The following is a 16,456-nucleotide window of genomic DNA, read 5'->3' on the forward strand; positions in this document are numbered from 1 at the left end:
TTTCTTGCCTGCGTCTTTGCATGTACGTCTGCGGTAAGCTAAAGAGGTCTCATTGCGATTAAAGTCCACCTATTGTTGTAGTGCTGCTTTCATGTTGTCTTACACAACTAGTGTAGCCCCTACCAGAGCACTCTGTACGACCAATCGCGTTTGCAGTAAGAATACAATCGTGAGCCTTGCCATAACAAGCAGGAAATGTCTGATAGCGCTAAGGAATGGTTGAACACTAGTATGTCGGATCTCATGTCTGGGGGTACAGCTCCATCAGCTGATGACGTCATGCCTCGACGAAGCACCTGATTTCGAACATTCCAGGGAGTATTCCGATCTTACCTAATTGGAAAAGGGACAGGTAAATAACATTTCATCATTCATGCATGTATCATGTTGCATAAAATTCATCCATTTGCGAAAATAGTTATTTATTTCCCAAGCTTTCGCTTTTTCCTGCGAATGCAACGTTTGCTATCAGAACAAAAAGAACTTATTGAAGTTCCCTCCTGATGCCTCCTAGGCGAGACAAGAAGACACCACAAGCGCTGACTTTCAACAACGTTTATTCCGAAAGAAACACGGCTTCTTATGACCATTGCCCACACGTGTCGCAGTCACGTGATCGCAAATCATGTGAAACATGCACTTTTTTCTTTTTTTGCACTCAAGATAGTGGTTGCACGTGCAAAAGCTCAAGTTTTTTTTTGCCAGTAACAAGGACGGCGTGCTAACGCATTGGTCACGAAGTCTCGTAATCTCGGCTGCCTCAATTATCTGCCGGACCAGGTGGTCATTGTGTTCCTTCAGCACTTTACAGCGTCTGAATTCTGCGGGGCAAACTTTTGAGGGGCAATCCCTGATATGGATGCCTAGATTCTTGTTAGCCTGCTCGACGCTAAGTTTGTGTTCCTTTAGTCTTTCATTTGTGCATCTAGAAGTTTGCCCTATATACCTTTTTCCACATTTCAGAGGTATTGAATACACCACGGCTTCTGTGGACTCCACAAAACGATTCTGGTGATTTATCGTGCACCCTTCCTGATTTATCGGCTCTTCAGCATTGACGCATCGGCAGAGGCTTTTTAGTTTTTTCGGGGCAGTAAGCACTTCATTAACTCCAGCTTTGCGCCCAATCTTTTTCAAGCGGTGAGATAAGTTGTGCACGTATGGCAGGGTCATGGTCCGTCGCTTTTCTTTCATTTTTGGCTTCTCGCCACCTGGCTCGCCATGGGCACGCTCGAGTTTTAGGTTCTTGCTCATTTTTTCTGCAACGGACACAAGAAGGTGCGACGGGTAACCAGCCCTAGTAAGCCGGTCAACCTGCCGACGAAAACTTTGTTCCATTGCGTGGATGCACGATTTTTTTAGCGCATTTGTTAGACAAAGGTTTGCAATTGCTCTCTTCACCACTTTTGAATGCGCTGATTCGAATGGCAGTGGCGCCTTTCGCTTCTGGGTTCATAGGCCCAGCAGACCTTCCCTTTGGAGAGCTCGAGTCTGAGATCAAGGAATCTCAGAGACCATTGCGTGGGGACCTCGTGGGTAACAGCAAGCGGCTGAAGCGCATGACTAAAGCATGTTACTGCCTCCGAAACTGCGTCATCTGAATTCGTGCCAGAGCCATCACATAGAACCAAGTAATCGTCAACATACCGAAAGACTCCCCGGACGTTTGTTCTGGTTAGGGTGTTCTGAAGTAATCTATCTTTCCGGGCAAGAAACAAATAGCTAAGTGCTGGCGCAATACATGACCCTATACAGACGCCGCGTTTCTGGAGGTACACATTCCCTTCCCACGTAACACAAGTGGACTTCAAATATACAGAAAGGAGTTCCAGGAACCGACCAGTTGAAACCCCGGAGGCATTCTACAAAGTGAGAGCGCCGTGTGCATCTATACATTCTTCCACGCACTCCAAGATTTCATGTTGGGGGATCGAATAATGTAAATCTTTAACGTCTACAGAGCATGCTGCAAAGTCAGTGCTAGAATTGTCGTTTAAAAACCTTATTATATCGCCTGAGGATTTCACCTTGAAAGCATCGTCAACAGTTAGTAGCTTTAGTTACTCTTGCAAAAACAGGGCAATCGTTTTCTTCCAAGTGCCCTTCTCAGATACTATAACCCGCAGGGCCCACTCAGGTTTATGCGTTTTTACATTGAAAGACATGTCGAGGGATGATTTTTTGCTAGTTTCGATGCTACGCACAAGGCGGTCGAGCTTGAGATTTCCGCATAGCTTCTTTGTAGTGACTTTGCTTTCCGCAGAACAGACTTTTCATGACTGTTAAAAACAGAACTTATGGCCTCTAACGCCCTGAAAGTGCCAGGTGCCTGTCCGACGGAGTCGACGTGGTCGCCCGTTGCAAAATGGGCACGAAGAGCCTACCTGTGCGACAAGTGGTGACGTATTTAAAAGAACATTCGCTCTCGTTGCTTACTTCTGACAAGGAGGGGGGCTTCGTTGTGATGCCTAAAGACGTCTGCCAATATAAGGCGTTAGAGGCCATAAGTTCTGTTTTTAACAGTCATGAAAAGTCTGTTCTGCGGAAAGCAAAGTCAGCTGCAAAGAAGCTATGCGGAAATCTCAAGCTCGACCGCCTTGTGCGTAGCATCGAAACGAGCAAAAAACATCCCTTGACATGTTTTTCACTGTAAAAACGCATAAACCTGAGTGGCCCCTGCGGGTTATACTATGTGAGAAGGGCACTTGGGCAGAAAACGATTGCCCTGTTTTTGCAAGAGTAACTAAAACTACTAACTGTTGACGATGCTTTCAAGGTGAAATCCTCAGACGATGTAATAAGGTTTTTAAAAGAATATTCTAGCACTGACTTTGCAGCATGCTCTGTAGACGTTGAAGATTTATATTATTCGATCACCCAACATGAAATTTTGGAGTGCGTGGAAGAATGTATAGATGCACACGGTGCTGTCGCTTTTCAGAATGCCTCCGGGGTTTCAACTTGTCGGTTCCTGGAACTCCTTTCTGTATCTTTGAAGTCCACTTATGTTACATGGGAAGGGAATGTGTACCTCCAGAAACGCGGCGTCTGTATAGGGTCATGTATTGCGCCAGCACTTAGCTATTTGTTTCTTGCCTAGAAAGACAGATTACTTCAGAACGCCCTAACCAGAACAAACGTCCGGGGAGTCTTTCGGTATGTTGACGATTACTTCGTTCTATGTGATGGCTCTGGCACGAATTCAGATGACGCAGTTTCGGAGGCAGTAACATGCTTTAGTCATGCGCTTCAGCCGCTTGCTGTTACCCACGAGGTCCCCACGCAAGGGTCTCTGAGATTCCTTGATCTCAGACTCGAGCTCTCCAAAGGGAACGTCTGCTGGGCCTATGAACCCAGAGGCGACAAGGCGCCACTGCCATTCGAATCAGCGCCTTCAAAACTGGTGAAGAGAGCAATTGCAAACCTTTGTCTAACAAATGCGCTAAAAAAATCGTGCATCCACGCAATGGAACAAAGTTTTCGTCGGCAGGTTGACCGGCTTACTAGGGCTGGTTACCTGTCGCACCTTCTTGTGTCCGTTGCAAAAAAATGAGCAAGAACCTAAAACTCGAGCGTGCCCATGGCGAGCCAGGTGGCGAGAAGCCAAAAATGAAAGAAAAGCGACGGACCATGACCCTGCCATACGTGCACAACTTATCTCACCGCTTGAAAAAGATTGGGCGCAAAGCTGGAGTTAATGTAGTGCTTACTGCCCCGAAAAAACTAAAAAGCCTCTGCCGATGCGTCAATGCTGAAGAGCCGATAAATCAGGAAGGGTGCACGATAAATCACCAGAATCGTTTTGTGGAGTCCACAGAAGCCGTGGTGTATTCAATACCTCTGAAATGTGGAGAAAGGTATATAGGGCAAACTTCTAGATGCACAAATGAAAGACTAAAGGAACACAAACTTAGCGTCGAGCAGGCTAACAAGAATCTAGGCATCCATATCAGGGATTGCCTCTCAAAAGTTTGCCCCGCAGAATTCAGACGCTGTAAAGTGCTGAAGGAACACAATGACCACCCGGTCCGGCAGATAATTGAGGCAGCCGAGATTACGAGACTTCGTGACCAATGCGTTAGCACGCCGTCCTTGTTACTGGCAAAAAAAAACTTGAGCTTTTGCACGTGCAACCACTATCTTGAGTGCAAAAAAAGAAAAAGTGCATGTTTCACATGATTTGCGATCACGTGACTGCGACACGTGTGGGCAATGGTCATAAGAAGCCGTGTTTCTTTCGGAATAAACGTTGTTGAAAGTCAGCGCTTGTGGGGTCTCATTGTCCCATCTCTTGTCTACATTTTGCGCACTTACTAGCAGGATGGAAAACCAACAAGCCCAAGCTGCTATTCTAGCTCCTAGGCGTCTATAAAATAAATCCGGAAATATTCTTGGTCATTCATTCATTCACTTTTTATTCATTGAGAAACGTTACCATGCCGCTTTAATTATGCAAAACCGAACATTTCTAACGGCTGAACTATGTCCGGAAAAAAAGAGCGATACGCAGTCTGTAACTCAGGCCCGCGGGACCATACCAGAGCTCACATCAATTATGTTTGTAATCTTAACCTTCGAAGACCTAGGCCTATAGCAAAAAACAGTGATAATTCGGGGGAAGCTGAACAGTTCTGACTGCCTAATTTTCCCAGCGTCTTGCAACACCCCTTTTTCCATGTGCCACGAGCGTATTTGCTGCTTAAAGCCAAGCAAGTGGAAATCATTTACACAGCGGGAGTATGGATGAGAAAAAGTAATTTGCGAAATGTTCCCAGTTGGATCCATCTTCTTTCTTCCGAAGGGTTTGTAATGCCATTCCTCATCCATATTCGCGGACCAGCAGTGCTGTGACGTTTGTCTGTGAGCGCATGGTTGCAGGTTTGCAGTCCCGGTGGCCGAATGCGGAATACGAAAGTACTGTGCAGCTTTGGTTGCACTAGGAGGGAAACCTGGGTGAGTTGCACATTGCAGAACGAGAGCTGGTCAGAATTAATCAGGATTCCTCCACTACATCTTCTATCTTAACCTCCGTATCGCTTTGGGCCGTTGAAACCCATCGACCAATTGAAGAAAAGACGTGGTTCGAAGATGGCAAAAACCTCGCAAAGTAAATGGCTTAAAATATCTTCTGCAGCTTACCTTACTCGACGAATTTATGACTTTGTGTGATTTAGCGAATTTTTCAGAGGTGGTTTGGAAGTTTGTCCCAAGTGTGCGCACTGCGCTGGACGCTTTCTGGGTACATTCATTATACACTGAGCGGAGTGGCTGACGAACACTTGCCAACTTCGTACACTACAAGGACGTTCTCGGTAGCTTCATTTATCCATTCTCTGTTTAACATTCCATCCCACGACAAGCTGTCTAGATTAGTCTCAGCTTTGCAGACGTAGATGCTGCCATAAGTATCAATCGTGATACTTACGGATACAACAAACGACATTGTGTTGATGACTAACAAGCAGAGTGATTCGCAACGACAGGAAGGCAAGATAGGTCAGCACAATGCGTTGGCGGGCTAGTTGGTGCGAATCCATGAATACTTTGTTTAGCGCAAAACGACAGGCACAAGAAAGACGACCAGGACGAGGCGCTACTCTCAACTGACATCATTTTATTGCGTCACTCCTTTATAGACCGCCCAAACCAGAGGAACATGCGCAGTGAGCACCATGCGGTGGAGCCACCAACATCCGATCTCAAGAGCGCACTCATGCGACAAAAATTAATTTTTACATACATTTCGTAGCAAACAGACCCCTCCCAAACAATGCCATAAATTCTGAAGGAAACACCCGATTTTCAAGCAGCCCTCCCTTCCCGAGCATTATTTCCTGCAATTTATGACCACACATACGTACACGGGTGACTTCGCCTTTCCAAAACAAATTGGCCTCAGTCGACGCGATGGTACGCCAAGTACACAGAGGTGGCTACAACACAGGCTCTCAGCCAGACAATGTTATGTGCTCGCAGAATGCCTTCTAGTCGCACTCAAGACAGATTCGTGGGTGCAAAGCCTGTTTGAAATGTCAAGTTCTTGAGCTCCTCGGCGTTATCTTTTACGCGTCCTGCCGGCGCAAGCAACACAATCGCGTGTTATCACTCTCGGCAATCGCTCATGGCGTTATCGACAAGCTTGAGTACCGAAATAAGGTATATGTTGTTGCAGGGCTATAAAAATCGTCGCAAACTTGTCCCAGTAGAGTTCAGTACACGCAAAACTAAACTCACCACGGCCGGCTTGCTTTTTTTGCTACCAGCTTCACAACCCCAGGCGCGGTGAGCATGCCGCAAAAGTATCTAAAAAAGTGGCGAAATTAATTACAATAATTTTGGGGGTCAGAGAATGCTTCACAAACATATCCCAGTAAGATTCAGTACACGCGAAACTAGCTGCGCCACTACGCCTAACGCGGCCACTGTGCTTGAAAAGTACCCCGAAAATTGGCGAAATTATTACAATAATGTCTGGGGTCAGAGAAAGCGCCAAAAGTTGTCCCGGTAAGATTCAGTGCACGCGAAACAGCGTCACACGGCCGAGGTGCTTTTCGTCACACAGCCATATCCGGCGAGCGTGCCCCAAAACTACCGAAATAAGGTATAATAATGCTTGGGCTCATAGAAAGCGTCGCAAACATCTCCCAGTCCGAGTAGTTAACTCAAATTAACTATGCCTGGACGGTGGAGCTCTGTTTTTTGATAACTGCGTCACTATATAGGTTCAGTTTTCTGCAGTAAGCCTAAATGTGCTTGAAGTGCGCCGCAGACTGCCAAACAAAATTTTTCACCTTGCTACAGTCCAGTAGTGCAGCGGTGCCGTGTAAAAATGCAGACGAAACACAAGAGAACGCCGGGAGCCCCCCCCCCCCAAAAAAAAAGAAAAGAAAAAAACGGGCTACATCCAAAACAGACGGGTCGCCGAGCACGCGAGCTTCACACACGCAGCCCGCCTCGCTCGCTCTTGTGGCATGTCTGGCGCATGGCGTATGCACGCGCGTCTGGCGTGCCGCTAGCTTGTTGCTAGGCAACGCTAGCGGCACAAATTAGTCGCAAAGTATAAGTTCATTTACACCCAAACCTTTTATTTAGTTTTAGTGGGAAAGAATAAAAAAAATGAAACGTTGTCTGTAAGTTCATTTCATCTTCTTTTTTTTCCCGATGCTCGCGCCAAATAACGGATGAAGTTGAAACTATAGGCGTAACATGTTTCCTGCTGCCAGTTTTTGCTGAGTGTCCACTCTTGCTAATTTCCTTCTCTAAGCCTACACTGCTCGCTTTGCCCAGACCAGACAGATAACGCATAGCAGCCAGACCTTTTTTCTTTTTTTAGCGTGCTATCGTTCACCGCTGCTGGCACGTGTTTTTGTTAATTTATGTAACCACGCGGAACGCGTTCTGATTTCCATGCTTGCTATAAGCGATCACAATGCCTGAATGAGCGCCATGACACAACATAGTAAGAAGAATTGCATCGTTAGACCTCCTGTCGGAAAGCATGCAGATCAGTTTTGAGTTTCTGTTTGTCTGCTTTCAACGACAACTCAATGCAGCGTCAAGTATTGAAGGGGACGAGTATTCTGCTAGCGTCCGCCGCGGCGGCCTAGTCTTTATTGTGCTTCGCTGCTGACCCGAAAGACGCAGGTTCGATCCTGACCATGGCGGTCGCATTTTCATGCAGGGGAAAATGCCAGAGGCCCGTGTACTGCGCGTTATCAGTGCACGTCAAAGAAGGGGTTAAACATTTCCCTGCACTACGACGTCCCTCATTATCATATTGTGGTTTTGGCACGTAAAACCCCAGCAGTCATTAGTTTTCTATTATTGGCCACATGTGTCGCACTAAAAATCTGCAGGCGACGTCAGTATGCCCGGCTGTTTTATGTCGCTGTGTACTATTAAGGAGGTGATAAAACATGTGAAAAGCTAGCCAGAGGGGCACCGCGCGAACACAAAGATTTATCTACACAGTGAATGAGCTGATGTTCAGTGGTTGGACTAGAAATGGGCTCTCACGCGATTTCTTCATCTTTACCCGCTCGTCATGTGTTCTGGCTTCTCATTGGCCAGCAATACTTTTTAATGGTTTCGGATTGCGGAGCGCCGAACAAAGGCACCGCGTGTCGCAGTTCAAGAACGGAGCTCATCGCCAGCTTTTTCGTTGAGCGTGCACCGCAGAGAGATTTGCCAAAGAACTCGCAGGTCGAAGACATCGGTGAGCAGAACTATCCGGGCCTTTCGAGACGAAGGAATACTTGCGGATGCCAAGCGCCGCCCTAGAGCCACGACGCATGAGGACGACATATTGATTGTGGCCGCACCTGTCGTGGACCCTTTCCTCAGTGCTAAAGAAATCCGCGACGAGCTGTCACTGGATATTTCTCCTTCGACAGTTCGCCGTCGTTTAAAAGCCGCTGGAATTTCAAATTTCAAAAGCTATTCCTGACTGAGCGACAACGCCTGGACTTAGCTCTGGACCACGAGCACTGGAGCGCAGCAGAGTGGCACAACGTAGTTTTCTTTCTGACGAGTCCACTTGGTGTATTGGTTGGGATGAGAGAAGTAGGGTGTGGCGGCCCTTGAATTCCAGGTAGCGAATGCCTTCACTTTAATGCCGTGTTAACATATTTCGCTCCTTCGCATATGCGGAAATTTCGCTTGGCTGTAATAATACTGAGGAGTTGTCAAATTATCCCCTCGGGTGAAATTATCTACTAATTTCAATTGAGAAATAAATACTTGGCAAGTAGCATAAATGTCCGTAGGTAATTTCTGTTAGCAGCACCTCGAATAAACCTGTTTCGTTATTTGTACGACGCTATGGTTTCAAGGTGTACGTAGCACCTCCTGTATTGTCACTTTTCTGCATAATTTTTTTTCTGTCCATTCTGGTTCCTTTAAAATTGCAACTGTCACCCTGGTTATACTCAGAGCGTTCCTTCAAGTGGCCGGTGTGCAGCCTCCGTGTGGGGTGCCATGAGCAAAGGTGGGCGTCTTGTCCGCATTGATGGGAAATTCACGGCGTCATCTTACAGTTTTCTGCTTCAAGACACCATGCTCCCATATGTGCTGGATGAACCCCGACGGCTGTTTGCTTTTCCAGCAGGACAAAAGCCCCGTGCGCATGGCACGTCAGGTGACCGACGTGCTTGAGAACCTTGGCGTGCGCACGTCGCTGTGGCCTCCGAATGACGGGGACGCAAACCCCATCGAAAATGTGTGGGCGCTTATGAAGTCGGCTCTGTCCAAACACAACTTGTCCAGGGCGGACGCACTGTGGAACGCCATTCGGGAGGATCTCCTTCGATCTGACGGCGAATAATACCCCTGTCACAGGGACGCGGCTAAAGTCCTTTTAATTCCCTTCAACCAAGGATGTCTTTATCTCGAGGGAGATGCGCGCCGTGTCACACGGCAGTCCTTTAGCAAAGGAAATTTAAGGAAGTACCTAGCGAAAGGAGATGGAAGATCTCCCTTGCAGACTGAAAGGAGTACTCTTGTTCCCAGCGTGCTTGAATTTCGAGTCAAGAAATCACCCTCATTTTTATTAATTTCACTTTTACCAGCAATTATAACTGTTTTTATTTCATATAATATAGTGTTTGAGCATTGACAAAGATATTTGAGTTGAGCAGCTACATTCGACTCACGAACCGGGCGTTCTCGGAATGGCTGCTGCGTTTGCCCTGACTGCACCATTTTATTTTGTTTTGGTCAACGCGATCGCACGTCTCGCGCATGCGGAATGAGTGATTCACGTCTTTCCCAATACTTTTTAGCAATATATAACGTGTGTCTTGCATGAGTGCGTACGAGGTGAGCAGCGCCTACTGGGCCCCCAGCGGCAGCTTTGAAAAGTTCGTTTATAGGTCCACGGCCGGTCTTGAGGGGTGCGCGCGCTTCTCTTCTTAGGGCCTTCGCAATGTGGTCTGTTTGCGCCTCCCACCGCACCGCGGTGGGGTTGCCACTGCCCCACTGCTCCGCCGCTGCGACCGCCGTTCACGCGGAAGGAGAACGCACGCCCGCTCCAAGTCAGTCCCGCGTGCGTGGTAACCGTCAGGTCCTGATATTTCACCCCTATGCATTATGCAAAGACCGCGCAATCAGCCTCTTCGATTTGACAGCTAAGAGTTATAAACAACAGAATAACTACTGCGCGCCATCGCGTGCTCTTCTTAAGTATGACTGCATGGTCGCATGAGGCTTTGGTACACTCACGTCAACACTTTCTACCCGTTAAATTTGGAGAGAAACAAATCTATCTGCCTCTTCAGTTTGCCTACAGACGGGTTTTAACCAGTGTGTAGAATTATAAGCGACCTGAAGAGTTTATATGGCAGATTCCTACGAATTCCGAAGCGTATAAAATATAGCTCCTGAAATCTCAAGCGCTGCCGTTTTTGTTTTGCACGAAAGCGGATTTAGCATGAATTCATGACGCTGGACAGATTCAGAGAAACGAAAACGAATTTATTCACAGCTAAATTCAAGGTGTCCAATGCGGTGCGCTCAGATCCATAACTTCAATATGTTTTACTTTCAGAACAAATCAGTTGGCTGAAACACTCTACATATCTATAGCATCGCGACTGACGCACATCTATTGCAGATTCAGTCGGTTTAGTACATGAGTGATCAACAACTTCCCATCGAAGAAAATGGCATGAACAACGCTGTGGAAGTGAGAAGAGCGCCAAACAAAAAGAAGAAAAGTTCACAGTCTGAAAAGCTTCCTGGATGGTTTATGCACATAATTAGCTGGCTTGTCGTTCCTGTCGGTGACTTTCTTGGTGTAGTTAACATGAAGTATTCTGAGAAATTTTCTCTGGAGATGTTTTTAGCCACTTTGCAAACAGTTCTGAATCACTCGGGAATTGATGAAAAGAAACGCCCTGAGTCTTACCCAACTGCGACTTGCAAAGCGGTACGCAGCAGTACACCATCGCCGCGTTGGATGATCAACGGCGGGCAATAAACACCGTCGCACAGCAAATAACTTAATCCGTGGAAGAAACGGGTAGAAACGTGCACCAGCGCTCACAACACTAAAGGCCACGCTGCCTGCCGGCACACAGTGCGATGAGAGCACTCCCCGTCTAAGAGAGAAATATGCGAGGCTCGGAAAAAAAAGCAAGCGCAGACCAACAGTGACGTTTGCGCTTCGCACATAAGAGGGAAGTCAAGTTGGCAGGCTTTGCTGCACATTGTTAAGATCGGCGAATTCGGACCTTGGGAGGATTCTTAGAAGACCAACGTAAAGGCGGATGAGTCGGAATTCGAGACATAATTCGACACGCAGCTGCGAGGAATGCCGTTCGCGGAAGCAGCGGCGACAATGGCGTCGTCAGGTAGCCGAGTCAGGAGACGATACCCCCTATTCCTGACAATGTGGCGAGAAAAAGAAAGCAATGAATATCGCGGCATTGAAACTTATATGAACCCGTCGCGATGGCTCAGTGGTTGGAGTGCTAAGCTACTGAGCCATTTCTATGAAGGCGATATTCTAGAGGCCTGTGTACTGTGCAGTGTCTGTGCACGTTGAAGAACGCCAAGTGGTCGAAATTTCCAGAGCCCTTCACATTGGCGTCCCTCATAGCCCGAGTCGTTTTGGGACGTTAAACGCCCATAAACCATTCCATTAACCTTCGCATTAACTAAATTCTCTACCAGCACTCTACTTCGGCATGGACTATGAGACATGCAAGAAATTTACCGAAATACGACTTTCGGCATTTCAGACCGCAACATCTGTCATTTCCCTGTCATACCTTTCAGGAATGAGAATGATTGGACCTTTGATGTTTGTATGGTTCGAATTTTTCTATGAAAACTACGTTCACGTGTGAACTTATTGGCTGACATGTAAATAAATCATTTGCTTTTTGTTTTCTTTCGTTTCGGTGAATCGGTGAACAAGAAGCAGCGGAAAAACAGCACGAAACCAGGCGATCACCGCCCGCCGCCGCAGAAGCAGGCGGGCAGAGAGCGGTCCCTAGCAGTAGGGTCGTCGCACCCCTGGCGGCGGCGAAAGGCGTAACTCTTGGAGAAAAACTCCCATTGCTTCCGCGGCGAATGCGAAGGCCGTAAGAAGGAAAGCGCGCGCTCCCCTAGAGACCGGCCGTGATAGGTCGTGTGACACGGAGCTAACTCCTTTGAGGTGAAACTCCCTTGCGGTCCTTTAAGGGAAGGAAGTTTGAAGGAGATCCGAGTTGCCCGTGTGACACGGGTATAAGTCGCCTCGCTTTACAGTTCGATGCCAAGGCGGATGTCAGAGGTGATTTCCGCGGCCTGTCACTTCACCCACTACTAAATTTGCGCAGCAATGACGGGGGCGCAAATAATACATTTTACCGATGCTATATTTTGCGTGTCCTCAGGCTAAGTAGCTTTCATTTTTGTTCTTTCGTGGCCAACCTATGAGTGCGCCGATATCTGGTCGCGTTTTTTTTACTTGTCCACTTGCCTATTTTTTTGGTGACCTGCCTATCTTGTTTCATGGTATTTAAATAAACTGATTCCTACGGCTTAATGCCTGTTTATTTTCTGTGCCCTCGTTCGTATTTCATGATCACACGGGGCGTTTCAACCAAACAGAACATACCAACAGGCGAACTAACGCTGAATGTGGCACCGTTTGTCACCGAGACAAGATACGTTATCTGCTCTTGCAGCGGACGCTTCACCCTCACTGTGGCCCCGTCAGGCTGATCGCGTCACGGATTGCATAAAAAGCACGACCCCTACAGCCAAGCACTGCATGTGATCAGCTAGTAGGCGGCGAGCGAGTAAAAGGTCACGGCTGCGAGCGAAAAAAGGACGCGCACGCGCAATTTGATGTCGCGACACTAGACGCTCGACGTCAAATGGCGCGGCGATGCAGTTTTATCTAAGGTCGCTCTATAATTTACAAGGTAGCGACATTAAAACCCCTTGATAATTTGAAAGTAGCGACACTCTCCTCCTCACGGCGCTTTCCTCCTCAATTCTCCTCACCCGCCGGCTGCGCACGGCACGCTTTTCCTCCTGGGCTCCCGCTGACGGGCCGCAGGATTATATGGAGGCGTGTTCTTGTGGGCCAGTTGCGCGCCCTACTGGGGTTCAAAATTTTCAGAAATGCTAATAACAGCATCGATAATGCTGAAGGCAACGTTTATGAGGAGGTTGGTTTTTCTTAAAGCCGTATGAACGGGGTATACCGATGTAAAGGGAGCTTTGGGGCGAGTTCTATGCTCCAGACAATTTTTCTGCCACATGATCAGATGCTTTACTTCGTGCGTCTGATCTAGTATTGCTTGTGACACATCCCTTTGTGTGTGGTTTATTAAGCGAAAGCCTTAGACCTCTGTTTCAAGGTCCCGTTGTGAGCTACAGAAAATATCACGTGACCGAAGGAAGGCGGGAAGCGAACCAAAGCATGTACAGCCGCGCATAGGAGATGATTAATGATTAGCAAAGTAGTGATTGATTAGTGTTTGGATTAAGATGAATTCAGGTGTATTGAGGAGGGTTAAGGTGGATTAAAGTTGATGAAAGTGGATTAAGGTGCATAAAGGAGGACAAGGTTGGATTAAGGTCGATGAAGGTGGATTAGGGTGGATGAAGGTGCGTTGAGGTGCATTAAGGGCGATTATAGTGGATTAGGGTGGATTAAAGTGCATGAAGGAGGATTAGGGTGGACTAAGATAGATGAATGTTGATTAAGGTGAATTAAGGACGATTATGGTGGATTAAGGTGAATGGGGAAGGAGTAGGGTTGATTAAGGAGGATTAAAGTGCATTAAAGAGGGCTGAGTAGATTAAGGTCGATGAAGGTGGATTAGGGTGCATTAAGGAGGACTCTCGTGGATTATGGTGCATTAAAGTGAATGAAGGAGGATTAAGGTCGATGAATGTGGATTCGGTGGATTAATGTGCATTAGGAGGATTATGGTAGTCCAATCGGTCTTAATACGCAATGAGCCCTAATTCACCTTAGTCCACCTTAATGCTCCTTCATCCACCTTAATCCATCTTAGTACTCCCAATCCACCTTAATCCTTATTCATACACCTTAATCCAACCTTATCCTGCCTAATAGTCCCAATCTACCTTAAGGCACCCTAATCCACCTCTATCAAGCCTAATCCATCTCCACGGTCCCTAATCCACCTTAATCTACACTAATCCATTGTAATCAGTCTTAATCCTCATTTGTCAACCTTATTTCACCTTAATCCTCATTAATGGACCTTAATCTTACTTTATCCACCTTAATCCTCCCTAATACTAGTTCATGCACCCTATTCCACCCTGATCGGTCTTAATACCCTTTCATCAACCCTTCACCGTAATCCACCATAATCCGCTTTAATCCACCTCCACCCACCTTAATCTTTATTCATGCATCTTAATCCTTCTTAACGCACTCTAATCCACCTTAATCTTCTTTAATACACTCTAATCACATTAATCCTCCCTAATCCACCTTATGTCAATCACTAATGATTCATTAACTTGGGTAATCATTCTCTTATACAGGGGTGGACATGATTTGGATCACCTCTGGCCTTCCTTGGGTCACGTGATACTTCCAGTTTACAACGCGACCTTGAAATATAGAGATCTAAAGGCTTTCGGCTTAAAACTAAAAAAAAACTCAATGTTGACTAGCAAACGCTCGTCACCTGCAATATACGGGTATATTTGCCACTAATTTTTTCAGGGCGCAAAGCAGAATCTATAATGCTGCCCTTCCGACTGAATAACAACAGTTAGCGACGTGCGAGGGGAATATTGAGCATACTGAGGACAACCGCAACAAAAGCGCTGGTGAGCAGGCCGGAAGAATGAAAAAAAAAATGCAGCATTACGGGATGCTGTGCTACGAGCTATAAGAAAGATGCCTCAGCTCGCAAACAACGCTGTTCTTTGTCGGAATAAAGTTCTTTCGGCCAATGTCACGCAGTCACTGCTTCCTGCGCAAGCCGTCACGCTTTCCTTGTAGTATCATAAAAACTGCATAACCATCTTGAGGTTTCTTGCTGCAGTTATATGCGCAACAGCCCGGCATAGCGCTAGCACAGAGAGCAGGAAACACGACATACAACGTTCGCTACGCCGAGCTAAAGCGCCGAGCCAGCCGTGCTCAGGAGGAAAATGGCGCGAACGAAAAAGAAAAACACAAGCAAAACCCAAGATACGCGCGTTTCCAAGGGCAACGGCAGGAAGACCAATCGGCGTGCAGAAAAACGGGGGCAAAACTGGTTACCGCGGGGGGAACGCACAAGAGGCGAGGAGGTCGCGCGGCGGCGGCAGAGTTCAAAGAGTGTCGTTACTTTAAAATTATTAAGGGATTTTAAGCGACATCTGCCGCGCGCGCCACCTGGGAAGTTCCTGTAGCAGACGGCGCCCAAGCTAAACCCCGGCGCCGCGGCATTCGTGAGGTGGAAAAATATCTGCACTCGCGCGGAAATAAAACCTACTGGTGTCTGACTGTGGTGCAAAATGAAAGAAGGGCCCGAACTGCTAAATCTAGTCCTTTAATTTCAAATCAGCGCTGAAAGGAAAACGCTGAAGAGAGCGGAATGAGGGCTTGATCGCCTCGATTCCGCATGTTTACATTTCGTTCGTTTGCGATCAATCACCGCGCGAGCCTTGGTGATTGCTTGCGCTTAATCCCGTTTCCTCTGTTTATTATTTTGCCTGTAAGTGTGCTGCGTGCACATAGCGGTTACTTTGAACGAAGAATTCGTGTAAAAAAGAAGGGTGACAGTCGCTTGGACCGAACAACTTTCGACATAACGTCGCTGAAACGTGCGACCCTCGCGGTAACTAAACAACATCCTGTGTGTATGTGCGTGTGGGTGTGTGTGTGTGCGTGCGTGTGTGTGGAAACGAGTGGTTCAATGCTACGAGGCAGTGCAACTGTCGTGACATTCTTAAACGGTGGTATCGTGTCAGCGAGTCTCCTCGATCGTGTTCGGGCTGCCAGAGCGATATAATCTTGTGCCACACCAACATCGAGCGTAGTGTGTGCGCGTGCGTGAATGCGGTTGACTGTTCTCGTCAACCGAGCGACGTCGCCACGTAAACTTGAATCATGACGCGCATTGTTGTGCTTATGCCTTTCGCCTCCGTTCACCGCTAAAGCCCCGTAAGAATTAGAGGGCCCTTATATGAAACGCACGCGGATTGGCCTAGCTATTACTGAACTGTGTTTTGCTGGCAATCCGCGTATCCGTTCTGGTGTTTTTCTTACGTTAATTTGCAGTTCTGTGTTTTTCGTCAGTAAAATAGCATCGCCGATTATTGAAACATATTCGAGTGTAAGGGAAACTTGGAAGGAACGAGCTCGCTGCTGTATGTAATTTACTTTGATATATTGTATTACACTTTATTATTTGATGGCCAGTAGCAGTGGCTATATGTAGTATTTGTTTTTAAAAGCAGAGTAATGCAGGCACTTAGGAATATATTT

Source organism: Dermacentor variabilis, unplaced genomic scaffold (assembly GCF_050947875.1).
Source record: "Dermacentor variabilis isolate Ectoservices unplaced genomic scaffold, ASM5094787v1 scaffold_13, whole genome shotgun sequence".
Classification (NCBI taxonomy): Eukaryota; Metazoa; Arthropoda; class Arachnida; order Ixodida; family Ixodidae; genus Dermacentor; species Dermacentor variabilis.